Source organism: Berghia stephanieae, chromosome 7, assembly GCF_034508935.2.
Source record: "Berghia stephanieae isolate SIO BIC M18660-M18661 chromosome 7, UCSD_Bste_1.3, whole genome shotgun sequence".
Classification (NCBI taxonomy): Eukaryota; Metazoa; Mollusca; class Gastropoda; order Nudibranchia; family Aeolidiidae; genus Berghia; species Berghia stephanieae.
Window position 1 is genome coordinate 45,773,506 of NC_088366.1, and position 7,926 is coordinate 45,781,431.

The 7,926-nt window shown below is 37.4% G+C and overlaps 1 protein-coding gene across 2 annotated transcripts in view; it reads right to left on the bottom strand.

The window, feature by feature from the left end:
* The window catches only part of LOC144976243 (fatty acid-binding protein homolog 6-like), a 10,287-nt gene extending 6,672 nt beyond the window's left edge, over window positions 1–3,615 (bottom strand). Inside the window, exon 1 of one of the 2 annotated variants that reach the window (XM_078920426.1) lies at window positions 3,444–3,615. The gene's annotated coding sequence lies outside the window, so the exon portion shown is untranslated. The remainder of the gene's footprint in view (window positions 1–3,443) is intronic. The other variant, XM_078920425.1, reaches the window with a different exon arrangement.
* Between the last annotated feature and the right edge of the window lie 4,311 nt (window positions 3,616–7,926).

Here is a 7,926-nt window from a genome sequence, read left to right on the forward strand (position 1 = left end):
TTTTATTATATAGATTCATGTAACTCGGAAACAGACCTCGTTATTCCCGAGTTCCACTGTATTATTATGATCTATAGATGTACTTGGAAATATAATAATAAATTGTCAGAATTAATCAAGATGTATACCATAGAATGCTGTGAAAGAGGTTGCACCCAGTTGTATGTTCACCCAATCAGGCTCGGAGACAGACTCCAGCCGGTCCTACCAGGCCTCGACAGCTAACCTCAGGAAAGGAAACATTTTTAGCCCTCAATAAGACAACATATGGTTTTCTTGAACACACCGCCATTGAAAAAGCTGACAACGAGATATTGGCTTTATCTTGCGCCGTTAAAATAGTTCAAAGAGATCAGGATAAACTAGAAAAAGCTGCTGTTGAATTCTCTCAAGTCTCCCAAGGAAAATGTGTTCCACAGTCATTTGTCTAATAAATATGATTTTTGTTGGATCCTAATCCTCTAAAAATGTTAATATACGTCACCAAGAGAGTCTTTCATTTTCGAAATTAATAATTACCAACATCACCATAATCACTACCACTATCACCACCACCACCTCATCAATACCATATTCATCATCATCTTCATCATCATCGCTACCACGATCACCACCACCTCACATCATCATCCCCATCACCATTATCAATACTACTATCTCCATAATCACATCATCATGATCATCACTACCACCACCACAACAACATCATCCTGATCTTCATCATCGTCTTCGTCATCATCATCATCATCATCACTACCAAGATCAGCACCACCACCACCTCATCAACATCATCATCATCATCATCATCATCATCATCATCATCATCATCATCATCATCATCATCATCATCACTACTATTATCACCACAATCACCTCATCATCATCATCATTTTCAACAACATCACCTCCACTATCATCTTCACCACGATGACGACCAACACAACACAAGCAAAACTGACACCAGCACCATCTCGTCCTCTCCCACCACCCCCTTCCAGTCCTCATAATAAAGCTAAACTCCCGGCCCATACGGATCATATATCACATAAAGCACATTTTTAACAATTATAATTATTTAAACCAAAATAATCAACCGCTTACACGGGCTAAAAATAATATATTTTTAAAGCGCCGAATTGTCAACAAATATTTCATGGATTACGCCCCTTTGTATTAATATAGCCATATAGACGGATTTTCATCTCCCTATTTTACACTGTTAGTAGTGTTAGAGGAATTTCTCAATGTGGCTCTATATCAACATCGATTAATAGTGGTCTCAAGTTACTTTGTACCAGATTTGGTGCTTTCATCACTAATTTGCACAATTTTACCCTATTCCCCTAGCTAACACCGATGATGGTGATTACGACGACAGGAAACACCGACTAAAACACAATGTCAACATAGAGAGGCATGGCGTTTTTCTGGGGGTTTTTTTTTTTTTTGCATCGCTTTCTTCCGTAACGCGGCCGCAATAAATCGCAAAATATCACTGATATACATTGCGGCCGCAAAATCTGCAATTTTTTTCAAATTTATAAGATTTTGCAAAGGAAAAAAAAACAACAATATTTAAAAAAAAAACAAAACATTAATAATTTTTTTAAAAGACTTTTTTTCTTCTTTTAATTTGATAGATCGTGAAAGATAATTAATCGGGAGCATAAAAGTGTATCCAGAGGGAAAAAAAACATTATAAATCTGATCATGTTTTGACTTTTACACATTCTGATCACAAGACATATGAAAAGAATAGATTCTTAACTTTTGTGTTTATACATTTTCATGCATGCCACGTCTGTAAACGAATTTCCATTTCTTTTGGATGAATAAAGTATATTATTATTATTATTATTATTATTATTATTATTATTATTATTATTATTATTATTATTATTATTATTATTATTATTATTATTATTATTATTATTATCTCGGTGGTTTAGATGGTAAAAATAGAATTTGTATTTGTTGTCAAACTACGAGACATTGGTCAAGGTCTGTATGCTTTATAGGAGAAAAACCATAATTAATTCTTAATCGCAGAGCTGCCTGTTTGAGATTTCAAAATATAGTAGTTTCCAGGGGGGTGGGTGGGGGGGGGGGGATGGAAAAATTAACTTTGAATAGATTTAGAAATCACTAAATTGCTCTCAGCATGATTCAAAAAGCGGTTCAAAGTCCTGAATAATATATCTAAACTTTCCTTTCCATCAAGAATTATTGAGTCAAAAGAGGCGACTGCAGGCCTGAAGGTGGAGCCAAAAATTCGCATTTCTACTCGTTTTTCGTAGTACTAGGCAGGTACGTATGTAAACTGTCCAGCACTAAACGGGACATTTCTTGTCTTTGATTTTAACTAGGTATACATTCCTTTTTGGCATCTGTTTCATCCTTACATAATACCGTTTTGAGATGAAAATAAATGTAGTCCTTCAGAGCCATTCAGCCAATGGAGCTGGAGTTTATTCCGGTTTATATAGCGTGAAAGGGACAATAGGAATTGCTTGCTATTCTTTGGAGAGGGCGCCAGCCTACCGCAAAGTACTTTCCGCCAAATCTAACAGACTCAGCTACCCATTCACTGATGGGTGGACAAGGGTGGGGGTTCAGAAATAAAATCTCAACTACACCCGGGTTTGATCTTGGTCCCTTTACGGGTGAAACGAGTGCTCTACCAACTGAGCTATCGTGACCCCCTCGAGATGATAAACCAAATATATATGAATCGTAATATAAACGTTTTATGTTACACATAGCTTTGTGTGCTTGTACTTGTACTTGTATGTTTCACGTGTTTGTTATGAGCAAATTGCACAAATGTATAGATGGCATGCGCTTGGCTAAGAAACTCACAACGTTGCCATCCGGAAGTATAACGGACCAACGCGTAAAACTATGTGTAACCTTGAACGTTTTTAGTCTGGTTAATACAGTTTATTGAGAATTCATAAACGCAGAGATGGCAAAAAAAAAAGAAAAATAAATAAAAATAACAAAGACCTGAGTGACGTCAACTTCATACTATCTATAGTCTAACATCTATGACACACCGGCGGTTCACGAACTGATAGCGAACGAAGACGAAAATACATGGAATCCGTTTACAGCAACGTGCACTTATTTGTAGGTCTGATAACCAAATTTATTATGGGCCCATTGTTGTAATTGAAATCAATCTCAAAATATGACGCAAAATATTGTCAATTACTACAATGAGCCCATAATAAATTGGGTCATCAGACCTACAAATAAGTGCACGTTGCTGTAAACTGATTTCATTCATTTTCGTCTCCGTTCGCTTCCAGTGACTTCCAGTTTGTGACGCAAAATTACAACAATGTTAAACTAGGCCCATAATTGCATTTGAATTTGAATGTCAGATCTGCATATATGTACACGTCGGTTTACAGCCTTACACTATCAATCAAATTAAATACCTTAGTAAAAATACCTCGCAAAGAAAGTTGTTGTATCCTCGTTTCGAACACGTAGGAAGGTCGTGAACTTAGTCCATAAGCTAAAATCCGTGGAGGGACCACAAACGTACCAATGTGTGTAGCCTACCTATCCCTGGTTTACTTCACTGGTCATACTCAAGTGATGCTTGGAGTTTAGTTGGGTTTTTTGTGTGTTTTTGTTTTTGTTCTGTTTTTATATAATTCTTCTCACCGTAACGGTTTAACTTTAACCCTATGAAGGCTAAAAGAATCATCATAATGACCTGTAATCTCAAATCGGTATGACATGATGTTGGGGTGAACTGATGTATAGAAATTAAAGCTTAACTTTCTAAATTTGATTTACAATAAATGTCCTCAGCGGAGATCGATAGATAGATGATAGATACATAGATGGATAGAGGGAAAGACAGAAAGATAGAGAGAGCGGGGTAGAAAGAGAAAATGTGTGTGAGAGAAAGCGTGTGTGTGTATGAGAGAGAGAGAGAGAGTGTGTGTGTGTGAGAGAGAGAGAGAGAGAAAGAGAGATTGTGTGTGTGTGTGTGTGTGTGTGTGTGTGGGAGAGAGAGTGAGAAAGACTCGTGTGTGTGTGTGTGTGAAAGAGAGCGAGAGAGTGGATGTGTATGTGTGAGAGATGTGTGTGTGTGTATGGGGGGGGGGGGTAGTGACAGAGAGAGAGAGAGAGAGAGAGAGAGAGAGAGAGAGAGAGAGAGAGAGAGAGAGAGAGAGAGAGAGTTTTGTTCCTAGATTAAAATTAAAAAAAAAAGACTTAAATGGCCTGATTCCGTTTTTTTTTAAAATGACCGTAAATTCAGTTGTTGTTTTTTTTTTTTTTTGTTTTGTTTTGTTTTTTGATGTTGTTTGTTTGTTGTTGTTGTTGTTGTTGTTGTTGTTGTTGTTGTTGTTGTTATTGTTGTTGTTTATTTTAAAGTGTTTTTTTTTTGGGGGGGGGGGGGTTTATGTTGTTGTTTTTTATTGTTTTTTTAAAGGGGGAGGGGGGGGGCTTCTTGTTTTTTTTTTTCCATCGAGTTGATTCCTAGCTAGAACTAGATTGCCGAAGTGGGTTTAAATTCAATTCTCTCTTTTCAATACTAATCTGATTGTTATAGATACAGGATTCATCATTTATTTTTTTTTTTATTGACAGCACAGGGCAATAACAGCAATGCGAAGAGGGGCTTCGATGAAGACCTGGAGGACATCGCTACTGTACTACTATAATCTTACTTTTTTTAAAAAACGATAGAAATGATGTCAACTACGTACGTGTAAATCCTAACGCCGTTTGTAAAGAGTTAACGTGTATTTTTAATTAGACACAGAAAACGAAGGAGATTCAAAACGTTGTGTACTTCAACTGTATCGTTGACAGCTTTGATTACACGTCACAAATTAAATGTGTCGAACCATGACCATACGGTATTATGTAGCTAACAAGACTCATTGTTATACTTTAAAATAAACCAAAAAAAAAAGCTTTTATATAGAGCAATATCCACTAAACGTGCTCAAAGCGCTTTACAAATGGTCCAAACGCCACCATACGGTACTATGATGCTAACAAGACTGTCATTGTCAAACTAAAACAATAAAAAGAGCTTTTATATAGCGCAATATCCACTAAACGTGCTCAAAGCGCTTTACAAATGGTCCAAACGCCACCATACGGTACTATGATGCTAACACGACTGTCATTGTCAAACTAAAACAATAAAAAGAGCTTTTATATAGCGCAATATCCACTAAACGTACTCAAAACGCTTCACAAGGGGATCTGACCAACAGCAACACGTAACATGTAGAACGAGACATGACGCCTGTTAGGCGATATTAATATTACAAGTTTTTTCCGACAAAGACAACGCTGTTAACGGCCAGGTACTCGTTTTACATCTGAGTACGGTGAGACAATGCGAGTTAAGAGCCTTCTCCAAGGACCCAACTATGCGCCGAGGGAGGCTCGAACCCAGGACCTTCCGATCCGAAAGCGAATGTCATACCACTAGACCACATAGCCGCACTAACTAAAAACAAACAAAAAAAAAAAATAAAAAAATAAAACCGTATGGCCAGAAAACGCGTCCTTCAAATATCGATCTATTGAAATGACCCTCATTTTTGGCAAACTCTTTCAAAGCCTTCATATAAGTCCCATGTTTTAGAGTCTTTGACAAGATGAGGTACCTATTCGATATTGAAGGACGAGTTTTCTGGCCAAGTTTTAAATACGTATTATTTGTACGTTTTTGTTTTGTTCTGCTGTTGGAGGATTTTTTGGGGGGTTCTTTTTTAGGGGGCGGGGGGGGGGGGGGGGGGGGAAGGACGGGGTTAGAGTTCGGCAGTATTGAGAACTTATAAAAAAAAATTAAATGCCAAAATTCTGGTCGTTTTTTATTGAAACTTGGTTGTCCTCGTCTGGTTTATTCCGATATAACACTAAGTTGATATCACGAGTTACATATGTTGTGTTGTTTGGTTGTGTCCATGTATGGCGTGTTGTCAGGTGGGATGTATGGCGTAAGCTTGAATGACTTTCTTATTCAAATCAGCTGATTTACATTAAAATTAAAATAATATATTAATTAATTTGCATGTCATTATTTTTGTTTTAATTATATAAGTAATTGCAATGATGATGGTGGTGGTGGTAGTGGTGATGGTAATGGAGGTGATGGTGGTTGTGGCGGTTGGGATAGTTTTGGTGATCATCATTATCATCGTCGTCATCTCAGATCCAGCGAAATATTCCATTCTTCGTCACCATTGCCTAAACCTAAAAAAATAGGGGAAATCCAAACCATAGGCAGCATCTGTTACTTGTCATTGTCAACCGGGGGTTAAAATTGAAAATATTTTTTTAGTATATTTCATGATAACAAATTACGGGGTTGGAAAAGCTGAGAAAACTCGAAATACAGATAGTATGCGCTTGGCTAAGAAGCTCACAACATTGCCATCCGGAAGTATAAAGGACCAACACACAAAACCATGTGTAATATTGAACGTTTATAATCTGCTTAATACAGTTTAGTGAGAATTACTCGTAAACGCGGGTGGCAAAAAAAAAAAAAAAAAAAAAAAAAAACAATAACAATGATCCGAGTGACGTCAACTAGACTTTGATCTATCTATATATGGGTCCGATAGATCAGTTGGTAGAGCACTCGATTCACCCACAAAGGGACCAAGAGAGGGAACGGAAATGACGCCTCTTCGTTCTTTGTTTTTATTTTTAGACAGATTGTTAATGATTAGTTCTCGATAAATTATATCAGTCAGACTATAGAAGGAACGAAATTGACGCCACTCAGCTCGTTGCTTTTAGCCAGCCATTTTTATGAGAAGTTCTCACTATATATTGTAGTAATCAGACTATAAACGTTTAAGGTTACACATAGTTTGTGTGTTAGTTTTTAAGGGTTTTACGGCGCTTGCAACACATTTAGGTTATAATATCAGCGCCAGTAAAAAAGGAAGAAAATGGGATAGTAACAAGGTCTAGAATTACAATAAAAGCACCCAAGAAAAAGTAAGACAAAGGGGAACTGGGAACAAATAGGGATCATATGTAGATTCCAAGAGCATACCACCAATGTACTTAGTTTGAGATCACCTAAAAGTCTCATCTGGACACAAGCACAAAATCCGACAAAGAGGAATACACTCAAATGCTAACATTATACATTCAAAATAACAAATATAATACATAACAGAGATATGATTTACAAGGAAAAAATATAATCTCCCAAAACAATAACTATGCATTTGACTGTTTCGCTCCCAGCTAGGACTCCGGCCAGGATCAGGACAAAACCAAGTAATCTCATTCCGAGACAAAGATAGAAAGCATGGTATAAGGTGGGGAGGGGGGGGGGGGAATAGAAGACACAGTATGTACACTCCTGCCCACTATGGGCGGTCAGGAACCCCACCCATAAGGTTACACATAGTTTTGTGTGCTGGTATGTTATATCCGACTGGCGGATGTTGCGATTGTATTTTTTACTAAACGCATAGCATCGATAAACGATAAAGTTTACACATAGTTTTGTGTGTCGGTATGTTTAATCTGGCCAGCTGATGTGAGTATTTTACCTAAACGCATAGAATCAATACCGTTTTTTTTTTTTTAGATGGTGGATCACATTGATATCTGGTCTAGTGGTGTGGCATACGCTTTCGGATCGGAAGGTCCTGGGTTCGAGCCTCGCTCGGGGCATAGTTGAGAGTCCTTGGAAAAGGCTCTTTACTCACATTCTCTCACCGTACTCAGGTGTAAAATAAATACCTGGCCGTTAACAGCATTGTCTCTGTCCTAAAAAAATTGTAATATCACCTAACAGGCGTCATTCTCGTCCTACATGTAAAGAGTTGCTGTTGGTCAGGGACCTCTTGTAAAGCGCTTTGAGCACGTTTAGTGGATATTGTTCATTGATTGTATAAAAGCAAATAATTAGTTTAT